This window comes from Panthera uncia, assembly GCF_023721935.1.
Source record: "Panthera uncia isolate 11264 chromosome B3 unlocalized genomic scaffold, Puncia_PCG_1.0 HiC_scaffold_1, whole genome shotgun sequence".
Classification (NCBI taxonomy): Eukaryota; Metazoa; Chordata; class Mammalia; order Carnivora; family Felidae; genus Panthera; species Panthera uncia.
In genome coordinates, this window is record NW_026057582.1 from 7,101,509 (window position 1) to 7,115,340 (window position 13,832).

Here is a 13,832-nt window from a genome sequence, read left to right on the forward strand (position 1 = left end):
GGGGGGGGGGGGGGGGGGGGGGGGGGGGGGGGGAAGGTAGTGACCCTTTCTCCTAATCCCACAAACCCCCAGCTCCGCAAAGCCAAGGTGTTATCGGATCCTGCAGAAATTACCAGCCGCGTCCACGCGTTTTGTCAAGAGGAAGAAAAAGAAAGAAACGGATGGAGGGAGGAGTGCAAACCTCGGCAGATATACGTTGGCCCTGCCAATGACTCTCTGTTTAACTTGTAATCAAAACAACTCAAACCCGGTTACTGTTTGCATATCTGCCAAGTTTCTCAATTTCAGCAGTAGGCAGCAGGCCCTTGGTGTGACAGGCTGTCTTTCAGATTCCAGCGTCATGTGCCAAAGCCCCAGCTCAGAGGCAACTGGTAAATTAAATGCCAGCAAGCAAGGACATTCCTACACCTTTCCTCTGTGCACACAAAACAACACCCTGGCCCCTCGTCCTGGCAGAGGGGTTGCAGGCCCGGGATGCACGCGGAGGGGCCCGGGTCGGGGCCCACGCCCCCCTCACTGGGTCATTCTACCCCGTGCTTGCTGGGCACTAGTCAGTGCCTGATGGAAATCGACTACCAAGTTTTCTTATTAAAAAGAAACCGGGGTGGTGGCGGGGGGAGGGAAGAGGGAGCGGAGGCGGGGGGGGGGGGGGGAGAGAACCGCTCTGCCAATAGATGAAAAGAATACTCTCAAATCAAATAGACTGAGAAAAACTCGCTTTCAAGGGCCCAACGATATCATGCAATCTATAGATAACGTTAGGTATTCAGATTCACTGCAAAGTGTAATTGAAAATAAAGCAGACATTAAATGCATACAGGCACATCTTTAAATCTTACATCCTAAAAGCTTCTTGTGAAACTAAAGATAAGGCTTCTCTTTGCCTAGGAAAGTGTAAGCTTTTAAAATCCAGTTGACCTTTGCGGGGGGGGCAGGGATTGGACGGTACAGGGTCAGCCACCTCCGCGATTATGGGTGCTGATTAGCCTAGCAGATACTAACGAAGAAGCCTTGTTTTGACTGCAACTTTGGCTACATACAACCTGCTGATTTAATGACTGACACTAAGTTTAGGGAGTGCGGGCTGCAATCTTAATTACGCGAGTGTGGCCGCGCTCCTGATATTAATAATGGCCAGCATAAAGAGCAGAATTTGACAGAAACATGTAATTAAGGCAGAAGAGACGCTCAAGTCAGTGGGCCCTGTGGACACTCTAAGTGCAAGTTTGATCTTCTGATTTTGCCACTTTACCAAAATCTGCTTCTACAGTGAACAATATGGGGTGTGTGTGTGTGTGTGTTTAATGTCTTATAGGTGGAACCGGTGTGCTTTACTCGAAATGACAAGGCATTAAAATTTAGTTTAGTGTTTTCAGGAGGCGAGGGCGCGGAATGCACTGGCGGGAAAGAGCCTGTGTGCAGGGGTGCTGTGACAGTGGTCTAATTTGCCTTGGTATCCTGGATGACAAGCAAGGGAGGGCTGCGGGGGAGAAGGACCCACGCTCCTGAGGGCCTGCCCGAGGTTGTGGGTCTGTGCAGGGCTGCGTGATCCCGGGGAAACGTTCCTGCTGTTGTGTCTCTGTCAGCCTGTGCGAGGGGGCGCGTGTGTGTCTGCACCACCACGGCCTGGGTGTGCATGCAGAGGGGAGGCCTGCTGCAAACCTCTCCTCTGCCCCGTGTCGCCTCCTGAGTCCAGGGGTGGGAAGGGCCTGTAGTGTCTGGGGTCGCTTTCATGGGCAGTAATTTGGCAGGTACAGAGCTGAGCCGAGCCACTTGTATTCAGCCTTCGACGGGCATCAGCGTGGTTGCACGATCAGGGTAATTCTAGCCTCTATGCCCCAAGATGCTTTCTTTTCCAAGCTCAGGAGCTTCGTCCGAGAGGGAAAAAAAAATGTTTAAGGGTAACTCACCAACCTGCAGGGTTTCTTTCCTGCAACCCTGGAATGTTGCAAACTGGCAACATTTCCCAAAGAAAACAGAATTCTCAATGGCTCCAAGGTTTAACGACAAGGCCAATTACCTGGTGGACGTTTCTGGAGACACAGCCACCATGGGAAAGCTGCTAAGAAATTCTAGTAGCCAAATTTTAATTAGCTGACAAGCGAGTCCCTGTTAAGTTTCTGTTTTTCAATCAGGGAAGCTATGAATGGATCTGATCGCTTTCCGGGGAAATTGTAAGGTGTGTGTGTGTGTGCGTGTGTGTGTGTGCGTGTGTGTGTGTGCGTGCGTGTGTGTCTGTTTGGAAACAGGAGGCCTTCGAGTCCGGCTTCTGGTCTTGGTTCTTGGGAGGGCCTGCCTGGATTTTGAGCAGAAATGTCTCATTGCCACATTCCCTCAAAGGCCCAGCGTTCTCGTGTTGCAGCCACAGTCCCCAGCCCACAAGGGTCCTCACAAACCCAGTACGCTCCCAGCATCTTATTGGTATGCTAATGCCCAGAGCTGCCTCAATTTGCAATTCCTCCCTGGAAATGGTATTCAGATTTTTCGCGTCCCGTAGTGGGAGGAGAACGCCAGGAGATTTTTTTTTTCCTGCGTCTGGTCAGACAGGTAAAATAAACTTAGCTCTGATGACAGAAGACACACGTTCCCCACCCCCCACCCCAGGCCTTCTCTGGTCTGAACAGAAAACCAGGAGCTTGCGCAAGTTAAGATACCGATATTGCCTTTTGCAGAAGATGGGGAGGGGAGAGGCCAGGTTCCTGTTACAAACTGTTGTTCTCGATTATTAATCCCCAGCCTTTTGTGCACACTCAAGGAGATGAGGTCTCAACATCTTTACTTAGCACTGGGGGTGGGGGCTCCCCCTTTGCTTAAGATAACCCCTTTTCTTTGCATTTGAAAATAAATGTAAAGTTTACCTTGGGAACAAATGATTAATGAAGTGTTTTCAATGTACCCCAGCTGTTCACCATAACAGAAGAATAATTTGATGGTTGGGGTCCTTAAGCCATTGGATGGCAATTGATTTTTTTTTTTTTTTGGAGGGGGCTTGGGGGTAGGGTGATTAAAGGGTTAATATTCAAATCAGAAATTTGCAAGGCCTGCATAATGGGAGCGCCACCCTCATAACAATAGGAATTTTTAACAATATCCAGCCTTGTTAGCAAGAGAGTTACATGCATTGAGGGCAATCAGTGTGTCTTGTCACTTTCTTTTTATCTACCATCTCCAACCGCTGAGGAGCCGAAATGAAGCACTTTGGAATTATCAATTTCAGCCACATTTGCATAACAAAGCCCCCGAGGAAGAGGCATGATAAATGTGAAGGACCCCTCTTGGAAAAGGAACTGTCAACCGCGCCCCGAAAGATTCTCCGACCGAGCGCATTCTCCGGGACTGCAGTCAGCGAAAATAAAATGAAAGCATTAAAGAAAGTCATTCTCTCAGAGAGAAAAATCTCCCCCTCTGCACAGAGAGAACTGGATGAAATGACATTATGCATATGAAAATGTCCAGAAAGATGTTTGATTTATGTATGCATTAGATGCAAATTCCATTACGGTGCGCGCGCTGTTGTGTGATTTGGCGCTGAACACATCAGCGCCCTGATCAGATCTGATCTCATTAATTCCGACAAGGAGAGAGAGAGGGAATTGAGAAGAATTTATGGCCTGGACACTTGAAAGAAGTAAATTGTAATTCTGTTTAAAGCTGTAGCGAACCTTTTAAACACCTTTTATTATAGGAAAGAAGCACTCACTTTTATAACACTGTAAGGACTTACTTAATCTTGTACGGGGGACTCCGGGTCCTCATTTGGGGGGAAAAAAAAATGTATGACCTTGTTTAGAGAAAAGAAAAAGGAGCGGAAAATGCCTTCTTAGAGCAAGATTCAGAGAAAACATCACAATAGTAGGATCAAAGGAGAAACGGTACCTCTGTGAATAATTATGTAAACCTTTACTTTTAAGGGTCGTTTTCTTTTCTTTTTCTTTCTTTCTTTTTTTTTTTTTTTTTTAGTGGCTTACTATTTTCAAATAAAAGACCAAACAGCGAATGAACATTTTTATGGGACTGGGCGGCAGATTTACATTTTAAAATGTCTTTTAACCGCATTACGGATAAAAACAGAACTAAAAATCTATGATGAGCGATGATGCCTGGGGACAAGTGTCTTGTGAAATCTTCACTCACTAGAGCCGCTTTGGAAACCGTCCATTTCAGACCAGAATTAACAACAATTAATAACAATAAGAATAACCCAACTGCCAAAAACAGTTTTAAGAGGAAACCCACGTCTATAGGGAAGACCCCAGATTGTTTCTGTCAATAATGATTCTGATCTTTGTTTTGCTCCGGAACAAGACTTTAATAAAAGTCGTTTCCTTCTTTCAGGAGCGATAATCACCCTTCATGGGTGAGATGTCCTGTATTTACTTGATAGGGAGTGTAAAGCCGAAATTGTCTCAATATGTTACTGCATCGGGGAATCATGGTTCCCTCCCCCAGCATTCATGACCCCCTGGGGTGCAGCTTTGCCTGCAAGGGTTGCATTTCCCCCCCCTCCCCACACAGCTTTCATCTTTCTGAGCTATGATTAACTGTCTTCCCAGGGCCAGAGTGGGGGCAGAGCCTGGTTCGGAAAACCTTAGTTACCGATCATGTTTGATTTGAGATGAAAATGAAGATAAGGTGCCGGCAAGCTCTCCCAGCACAGCCTGCAGCTTCCAGGGGACAATCCACTCCGATCGAAGTCATTGTTGAGTTTAGCAAATGTTTATCCAAATTGATGCAGCAAACTTACACGTGAGCGCAGATAAACAGCGACTGGGAAGGCAAAAGTGTTTCAGAACCAGGTGAACCTGTTTAAATGTCACATTTTGTCAGAGGCTAATCCCCATGTCGCTCGGCGTTTCCACCCAAACTATAAAAGTATCTCCTGTGTGCTGTAGATATAATTATAGATGGAATGCACACCTCATTTACATTGTGCGTCTGTGTTCCTACCCTCCCGTGCCGTATGTTTTTAAGGACACGGGGAATGCATGGCATCTATTGGTTTGCCCACATTCCAACGTGTAACACCGGCAAATCAGGAAAATAATTGGGTTTTCCTTTGAGAAGAGAGAGAGGGGGGAAGAAATTCTTCTTCCTGTGATGTTTTAAAAATTCAAAATTCCCCCATTTATCTCCATGATAGCTCTAACCACACGGTTGAAAGGTATATTTAGGCTGCAGAGACTGTATTTTAGAATGTGGGATTTCAAGTCCTCTCACTTGGAGGACTTGAAAGGATTGTGCACATTTTGAATGGGATTGTCTGCTAGTTGGGGGGGGGGGGGGGGGGAACTTACTTGGGCTTTATACGAGTGAGATTTTTTTTTTTCCAAGGCGTTTTAATGTGTCTGGGTATGCGTGAAGGCATGCATTGAAAAACGGATCCAGTTTGCTTGCCTTCAATTAAATCATCCCTCAAATATACACGGAAGGAAATGTATATATTATATTTCACAAATAATACGGAGGGGTGGCTTTCTCATACCTTCACACAGTCAGCCAGACCCTTACGCGTCCCACGCCCCCCCCCCACACACACACACGCACACACACACACAATGAATGGGTAAGTCTTGGTGATTAAGGTCATTCTGTTTGTTCATTTCTGCCCTGGCTAATGTGATTGAATTGGAACAATACCTTTGAACTCCCGGGCTCTGATCTGCATACTAATTGATCCCACGTCCTTGACAATGACCTTTACCAACCATCCACCCATTCTGTGCCCGGCTCAAAAGTTGCTATCAAAATCCGACAACAACAAAAAAAGTCCCTTTATAAAGACCGTCTTAGAGCTGTGTGTTACTCCCTAGCTCCCCCTGTGAGATGCTTTAAGAAATAAAAAGTGTTTGTCCAAGACTGGAAAACAGGTTTAGCTAGGAAGGCTCGCGCTTCTGATCTGGTAACCTCAAGAGCAAGGAGGAGGGAATCTGGTTTTCAGAACTTAGTCCTGTGTTTGTCCCATCTTATCCTAAAATAAAAATCCTTGATGATAGTCTCCCTACCAGGTGTTTCCACAAATGGTCTTTGAGCTATCAGAAGGCTGCACATGAATTTAATCTTCCCAGTATCAGGGAACAGGACCAGGTTCCGTCTCTGATGAAAATGTAGGTATTTTGTTCATCATGGATTTTTGTGCATTGATTGTGATTATTTGAAACACTGCATTAAATGCTTATTTCTCTTGATGATCGACTTTTTCCTCTCCCTTAAATCTCTCACCTGACGTGCACGCCTCCCTTGCCTAACCCTTGCACTAGCCCAGCCAGCTGGCTTCACGGGAGCTCTAGCTAGAGTCTCAGGGAAGTCTGGAGCAAAACCTTAGAGAACTGAAAACAAAATATATATTTTTTTCCAAAAACTTATACATATTTACCTACCTATTTAAATGGGCACGACAGTCCCTGAGACTAATATGACACCGTAGGTTAACTATCCCGGGATTAAAATTTTAAAAAATAAATAGATGGGCACGATAATGAGACGTCAAGTATAGTATCTATGAGGACTCTAGAATAGCTCGTGGAGATGAAGACGTGCTCACGTGGACACACACACGCACACACACACACACACAAACATACACGCAAAGATATTAATGGCCCCCCAAAACAGGCTGCACCTTTTAAAACTTTAAAATTCTGCTGTGCCGTAATGAATTAACCAGTGGCTAGAAGCTATCGGGTGTCCATTATGAGCCAAAGTTACATTCTTGGGGTGGCCTTGAAAAGAAAAAGACATCTCTCCGGAGCAGAAGATTTATCAAAGACATTTGTTAAAAGCAAAATAGTAACATCAGTCCTAGAGCAAACACTCAAAATAAAAAACACAAAACCTTTTCTTGGCTACTAAATCATCGATTATATCAGAAGGCAGGGTGCCCTTGAAATTTGCCTCGGGGATAAAATGGAAGAGGCCAGCACACTTGGCCGTGAACAGAGCACATCCTAGCGCCGAAACAAGCAATCAACAGAAACCCAGGACCCCTCACCCACGCTCACCCACACCAGCTCTCCCTGGGTCCACCTGCTATCAGCAAAAAAGCACACAGGTGCAAACCAAAAGGCCACCCGCTTTCTGTTCTAGCCACATCAGAACTTGACATCTGACACACATCTTCTGTGGCTCAGAGGCCAGACACTGGTCCTTTTCAGCCCAGCGGGACCACGGGTCGTGACACGGTGCGTACTTCACATCCACGGGTACACTCAACTTCCACGTTTTCTGTTTCAGCAAGTAGACACTTTTCTAAGAACATGTCGTTCTTAAAAAAAAAAAAAGGAAGAAGAAAAAAAACTGTCTGTAATTTGTCGTGAATTTCAATTACCAAAAAACTTTTGACTTTTTTTTTCCTTTTCCAAAAAAAAAAAAAAAAAAAATTGGCATACCTCCAGGTTTTGAGAACGTGGTTAAGGCAGAGATGACAGAGAGATAAAGATTGTGTGTGTGTGTGTGTGTGTGTGTGTGGAGTAAAAGCTCAGAACATACGGGTTCATAGAGGCCTGGCTGGGTTTTAAGCCCCGAATAAAGGTTCCTAGTGACATGGGTAAGAAAGAGCATTTTGTATTTATGTGGAGCGGAATGTTCTGACAGGTTCCACAGTGTTTCTCGGAGCTGACATGTCACAAAAGTGACTCTCGGCGTCCCAGAGTTGCACACACATATCGGGAAGCTAGTCTACACTCACAAACTCTCTGCACATAAAGGGTTTTGGAGAGGAAATAAAGAATCATTTTGCGATTGGAAACTATAAGGGGATTTTTTTTTTTCTCCTTTCAGATACACAGAATACTTACGAAACGGGGGCAGAACTTTTTTCTTTTTTTTTTTTCTTTTTTTTTTGAAATGTGCAACTGTGTGAAACTTGTCTGGTTTCAGATTTACACAGAAATTTGGAACCATCTTGTTTTCATCCAAACAAATTCAAACTGAAGAGCTTCTTAACTAAGCTGGGAGCATATTTGCACCAAGAAACTGATGTTCCTAATTCATTAACCTACAAGCATTTGGTATGAGTTGAACTTAAGGAAATGCGAACTCGGTGACTTGTTTGTGTCGTTCGGTTTCCTGGAGGGCTGAGGCTCCCGCCAGCACTGTCCCAGGTACCCGGCGGGGAGACGTTAACCAACTGAGTCCTACCCACGTGATCTCGCTTCTCTGCTTTGAAGGAACAATTTTGGATTTTCAAGGAGCTTGGTACATAGCTGGAGCTGAATAATGTTTATCAGATAAGTAGAGAAAATAACCTGGAACATTTTAAGTGGTAATGCGAGACAGTGTGTAATTCAAAGGCCGAGCAGAATGGTCCAGAGGATTCCAGCTGGAGTGCAGAGGCCGGAGGAAGCTCGGCCCTCTGGCTGGGCTCACACACAGCGCCAACTCAAAAAGGGTTTTGACATTATTTTTTTTCAACGTTTTTTATTTATTTTTGGGACAGAGAGAGACAGAGCATGAACGGGGGAGGGTCAGAGAGAGAGGGAGACACAGAATCGGAAGCAGGCTCCAGGCTCTGAGCCATCAGCCCAGAGCCTGACGCGGGGCTCGAACTCACGGACCGCGAGATCGTGACCTGGCCGAAGTCAGACGCTTAACCGACTGCGCCACCCAGGCGCCCCTCAAAAAGGGTTTTGAATCAGTGATCACATCTACCCTCTGCACCGTCCTGTGTGATGGCAGGAAACACAAAAGATCAAGTCCCCGTCTTCGTGGGGGCTCCGTGCTGGTGCGGGTATGGGAAGTCCACGTGCACCGTAAGTCAGAGGACACATGCCACGGAGAAAAATAAATCCCGCAGGGGATATGGAATCCTAAGGAGCTCCCGTGTGGGGCGGATGTGTTCCGGGCACAGAGATGAAGACAGCTCTCTTAAGAGAGAGGTGACATTTTAGCAAGAACAAGAAGAAGCAAAGGCAGAAGCCGCATGTCCCTCTAGAGGAAAAGATATGCAAGTAGAGAGAAGGGCAGGTTCAAAGGCCTGGGGGTGGAGCCTGCTTGGCACCTTCGGGAAGAACCCCAGGGGGATGCCTTTAGAGCAGGAAGACCAAATTCAGCGGGGCTGGGGGTGGGGAAGACCCTGCAGGACCTGTGAGGACAGTAAGCTTGCAAAGCCAGCTCTAAGCCTGGGAGTGCCCTGATCTGAGGGTAATGGCAAAGCCCTCTTCTCAAGGTGTTCGGAAAGGCGAAATGCCAAAACCCGAGGGGAGAGCGTAGCCCCGGGGGTGCGAGGGCTCAACCTCCAACCTGAAGCTCACCAGCGCAGGGTGAATGGAGAGCCCCAGTTGCCAAAATTGAAGACTTTGCACTTTACAAAGCGAAGGCAAGTAAACTTGTCACAAAGGGGGAGGGAGAAAAACTGATGTGTCCCCCCGAATTTTCCATCGCTCTGATGTGCAATTTGCTCGTCCATCTTCTTATCCGCGTCCGTGTGTTTTAAGCGTGTGCCGGGAAGTGGAGAGGGAAATAAGGAGCAGAAGGGATACTTCGTTCATCCTGTGTGAGGGGCACTTTAAAGATCTCTCCCTGTACTCCCCTAAATGGCAGGGGCGTTTCCTGTGTCCCACAGCAGAGGGGCAGGAGGTCAGGCTCTGGGATCAGGGAGCCTCTGCTACTTCCCGGAACCCTGTCCCAAGAGATGAGCCAAAACACAGGTCGTCCAAGAGCCCCTCTCCCTCTCATTAAACTAGATTGAACCTCAGTTTTCTCACCTGTGAAATGGGAGCTATGATGCACATTCCGGCCACCTCCAGACCGGCGGGGGCACAAAGGGAAAATAATGAGTGTGGAAAGGTTTTGCTAGAAATAAACATTACAAACTATAGTTTCGTAATTATATATTATTATAACATTAGGGTTTTTTAGAACAGGTGAAAATAAGAAAACTGAACAAGCAAACCAAACAAATCATCTGGACAATCTATGCTGATTATAAATAGATATAAGCATGTCGATTGTCTAACGTAAATTTTAAAAATACATATGAAAAGTTTTAAAACAATACAAATTACTGATCGATTTACCACCCAGAAAAAACACAAAATTTTGCTATACTTCATACCATATTTGCTTCCAGTTTCTATGTTTAAAAGATAAATATACTTACCAAAATACTTGTACGTATTCATAGCATTATTAACGTATGTGCGTCGATGCTATGACATCGCTATGGCAATGTTATGTCACACTTGCCACGGTTAGGTCATAAAGCTGTATCCTATTACATAGCAGAGTCATAATGATGTCATATTATGGCTACAATATACAATAGAGTTATAAATCATTTCATATGGTTATAGAAATACACTTATATATATGTACATATAAAATGCAGATTTACATTACTAAATATACTATTATAGAATTAGCAACAATTTTATTATTTGTTTAAAGTAGGTAAATCACATTACTGTTTAAAAATCAGTAGCACAGGGGCTCCTGGCTGGCTCAGTCAGTATAGCTGGATCTCGGGGTCATGAGTTCAAGCCCCACTTTGGGGGTAGAGCTCCCCCAAAAAAATGTTTAAAAAAAATAAAAATAAAAAATCAACAATACAAAGACAAAGTCTTCTCCTGTCTCTACCATTTTTCTTCCAAGAAACCAATAGTCCTCATTGATGAATGATAACATACCGGGCCCACTGTTTTATCCTTTCTCTTTTCGCTTAAAATTTATCTTCAAGATCATTCCACATCAGCACGTATGTAGATCTGTTTCTTTCTTTTTAATGGCTTCATGGTATTGCATCGTAAGGATATTTTATGTTTCACTGAATCTACCAATCCAAGTTGTGTCCCATCAATCACAATCCCAAACAAAACCACATTTTGATGAATACGTGTCAGTGCAAAAGAAAGCCAGATTGCCAAAGTGGAACCAGGTTAAAGAGTATGAATAGTGTTAAGTTCAATACCCACGGGCCAACTTTTCCTGCAAAGAGGATGTACTGAGTTTCCACTCACGTGTCATGTATACAAAGTCCTTTTTCCCAATCTTATCTGCATTTTGCATTTTCCTCATGATGAACAAGTGGGGAAACTATTTTTATTTTATTTATTTCTTCTTTTTTCGTTTTCAAAGTGAGAGAGAGAAAGAGAGAGAGAGAGGACACACGTGCCAGCAAGGGAGAAGGGCAGAAGGAGAGAGGGAGAATCTTAAGCAGGTTCCACACCCAGCATGGAGCCCGACACAGGGCTGTATCTCACAACCCTGAGATCATGACCTGAGCCAAAATCAAGAATCAACGCTTAACCCGCAGAGCCACCCAGGCGCTCCGAGGAACCCTTTTTTAATAGTTAGTTGTGTTTGGTTTTTTGATGAATTACCTAAAATTTTTTCTCTGTTTTTTTTTTCCATTGGATTGTTTTCCTCTGTTAATGATTTATAGGAGCTCTTTATATATGAAGGAAATTAGTCTAAGATACATTACACGTGTTGCAAAACGGGAGTTTTAAATTTACAAAAAGTAAAGTGTATCGCACTCTTTACCTTATGGCTCTGGCCCTGTGTCATGCTTCAAAAGGCTCTCCTAATTCTGAGATTACTGGCAGAGAGTGAGGAAAAGAGAAGCATCAGGTAGACAGAACAGCCCATGAAGAAACAAGGCACGTACAGAGAAAGCAGAGAGGACCAGAGTAGCTGGTAGCCTTTGAAGGTTGAAGAATGGTGAGAGAACAGGCCGGAGGAGAGAAAATCAAGAAGAATGATCTGTGGAAAGAATGAGAAACGTTTGAACCGTTGCATTCGATCAAGGAAGGGACTTAGCTAGATTTACGTTCTGAACGCATCACTGCAGGATGAGTAAGGGATTGGTGGGAGACCAAGGAGGCAGCAGGGAGACCCGGAAGCCCGGGTGATCGTGATCGATACCGGCAGACCGGAGGAAGGTGGGGCTGTTCAAGGAGGGGAAAGTGGGTGGCATCTATAACGGAGACCCGAGGGGAGGAATCGACCATGGGAGGATGCTGGGTGGATGGGAATCCCGTTTCAGGTAGCAGGAAACACGGCAGATGACAGGCGACAGAGACAACCCTTCACTCTGGGGCACGATCATCTTGAGGCACCCTTGAGAAATCCACATGAACCCACACCAAGAAGGCAGCTGTCTGTGGGAGGTGGTGCTTGCAAGAGAATGATGCTGGAGTTCACAGGTACCTGGAGAAGTGATGGGTCAAATCTAGCAAAAGGCCCAGCACGTCGTAGGTGCTCCAAACATAGCTGCACCTCCTCGCCCCCGTCCAACGCACCGATGGGCACAGGCGCCATCGTTTACAGCAAAACCGTGTGTGTTTTAGTTTGCCAGGGCTGCCTTAAAGCACCAGTCTGGGCACCTTCAACAACAAAAATTTGTTTTCTCGCAATTCTGGAAGCCGGAAGTCCGCCACGGGGACGTCCGCAGGATCCGTTCTTTCCGAGGCATCTCTCCTTGGCTGGTCGATGGCCATCTTCTCCCTGTGTCCTCACTCCATGCTCCTTCTAGACACACCTATGACCGAATTTCCTTTTCCTGAACAAGTGCCGGTCCTATGGGATTAGGGGCCACCCAAAAGATCTCATTTTATCGATGAAACCTCTGCAAAGACTGAATCTTCAAACACTGTCATGTTCTGAGACTCAGTGTATGAATCCGGGGACACACAATTCTGCCCACCACAGTGCACATGGTAAGGCTCACACCCTCGGCTCGGCCCTGAGGTTATAGGGGTGACTGAGGTTCCAAGCTTGCCTTTGGGGAGTCCGGAGGGACAAATGGGCAAGATATGATCAAGTAATCAATCGAGCGTAATCAAGCAGAGAGGGCTAGGTGTGCAATCTTTAAGGGTCTGTGTGCAAAAGCTGGGGGATAAGGATAAACACACAGGCGCATATTCACGGCAAAGAACAAACCCTAGGTTTTTCCCTTCGTCAGAATGTAACCCACAGTGTCCCGTTTCACGGTTTGCAAAGCGTTTTCACACCGATGACATCACTCAATCATCAGAAGGGCCCACAAGGAAGGCAGAGTAGGGAAACTGAGGCACAGACAGGTGCAGTGATGTGGGGTGCCCATTCAGCTCTCCTTTCACACACCACCCTGCCACCCGGGAGGGCCATGTACACCATGGAAAGACTTTGACACAGGACATGAGATGGAAATCGTACAAAGAGGCACTCAGAAAGGCCATTCCGAAAACCGGCAAAACGATTATGAGGATGTAAGCTTTTCTGCCAAATTGGGAAGAAGGATTGACCCCACTGGCTCTTCCCTGCTGCCCTGCGTCTACACTGCTGCCCGTCGCAGCGGCTGTCACCTCAGGAGTGATGCCAGACAGTCACAAAGTCAGGCTCCCCATCACTGCTGAGTTCCGTAAGCCTCCTCCGATGGCCCTCAGAAAGTCATTCCAAGACGAAGAAGGTATCATTAAGCAATAACGACCAGGCAGAAGTCTCTCCAGGACACATAATGGGATGTTAAAGGCTCAAATCTTGACCCTCTAGTTGCCTGTTACGAGGCTGGTAAGGACAGATAAACAGATCGTTATGGCCCCTATAAACCTCAGACATTAATCTGAAACACTCCCGTTCATCACCGTTCAGTCCTGCCTCTTCCACGCATAAAAAGAAGGTTTGGTACTCGATGTGGATCTTACTTCTCCCTTCTTTAGGTTATCGTCCGGGGCAGGGCAGCTGGACAACCTGACTTTGGCTTTGTCTCTAAGCGTACTTGACCTGTTAGATTCGGAAGACAGACAACTTCCCCCATCCCACCACCCACCACCGCCCCCAACTCAGAGTCTCGTGGATAAATTGCTCCTAGACAGAATTCCTGATTGAACGGTGGAGGGTGTCTCCTCTGGATGAGT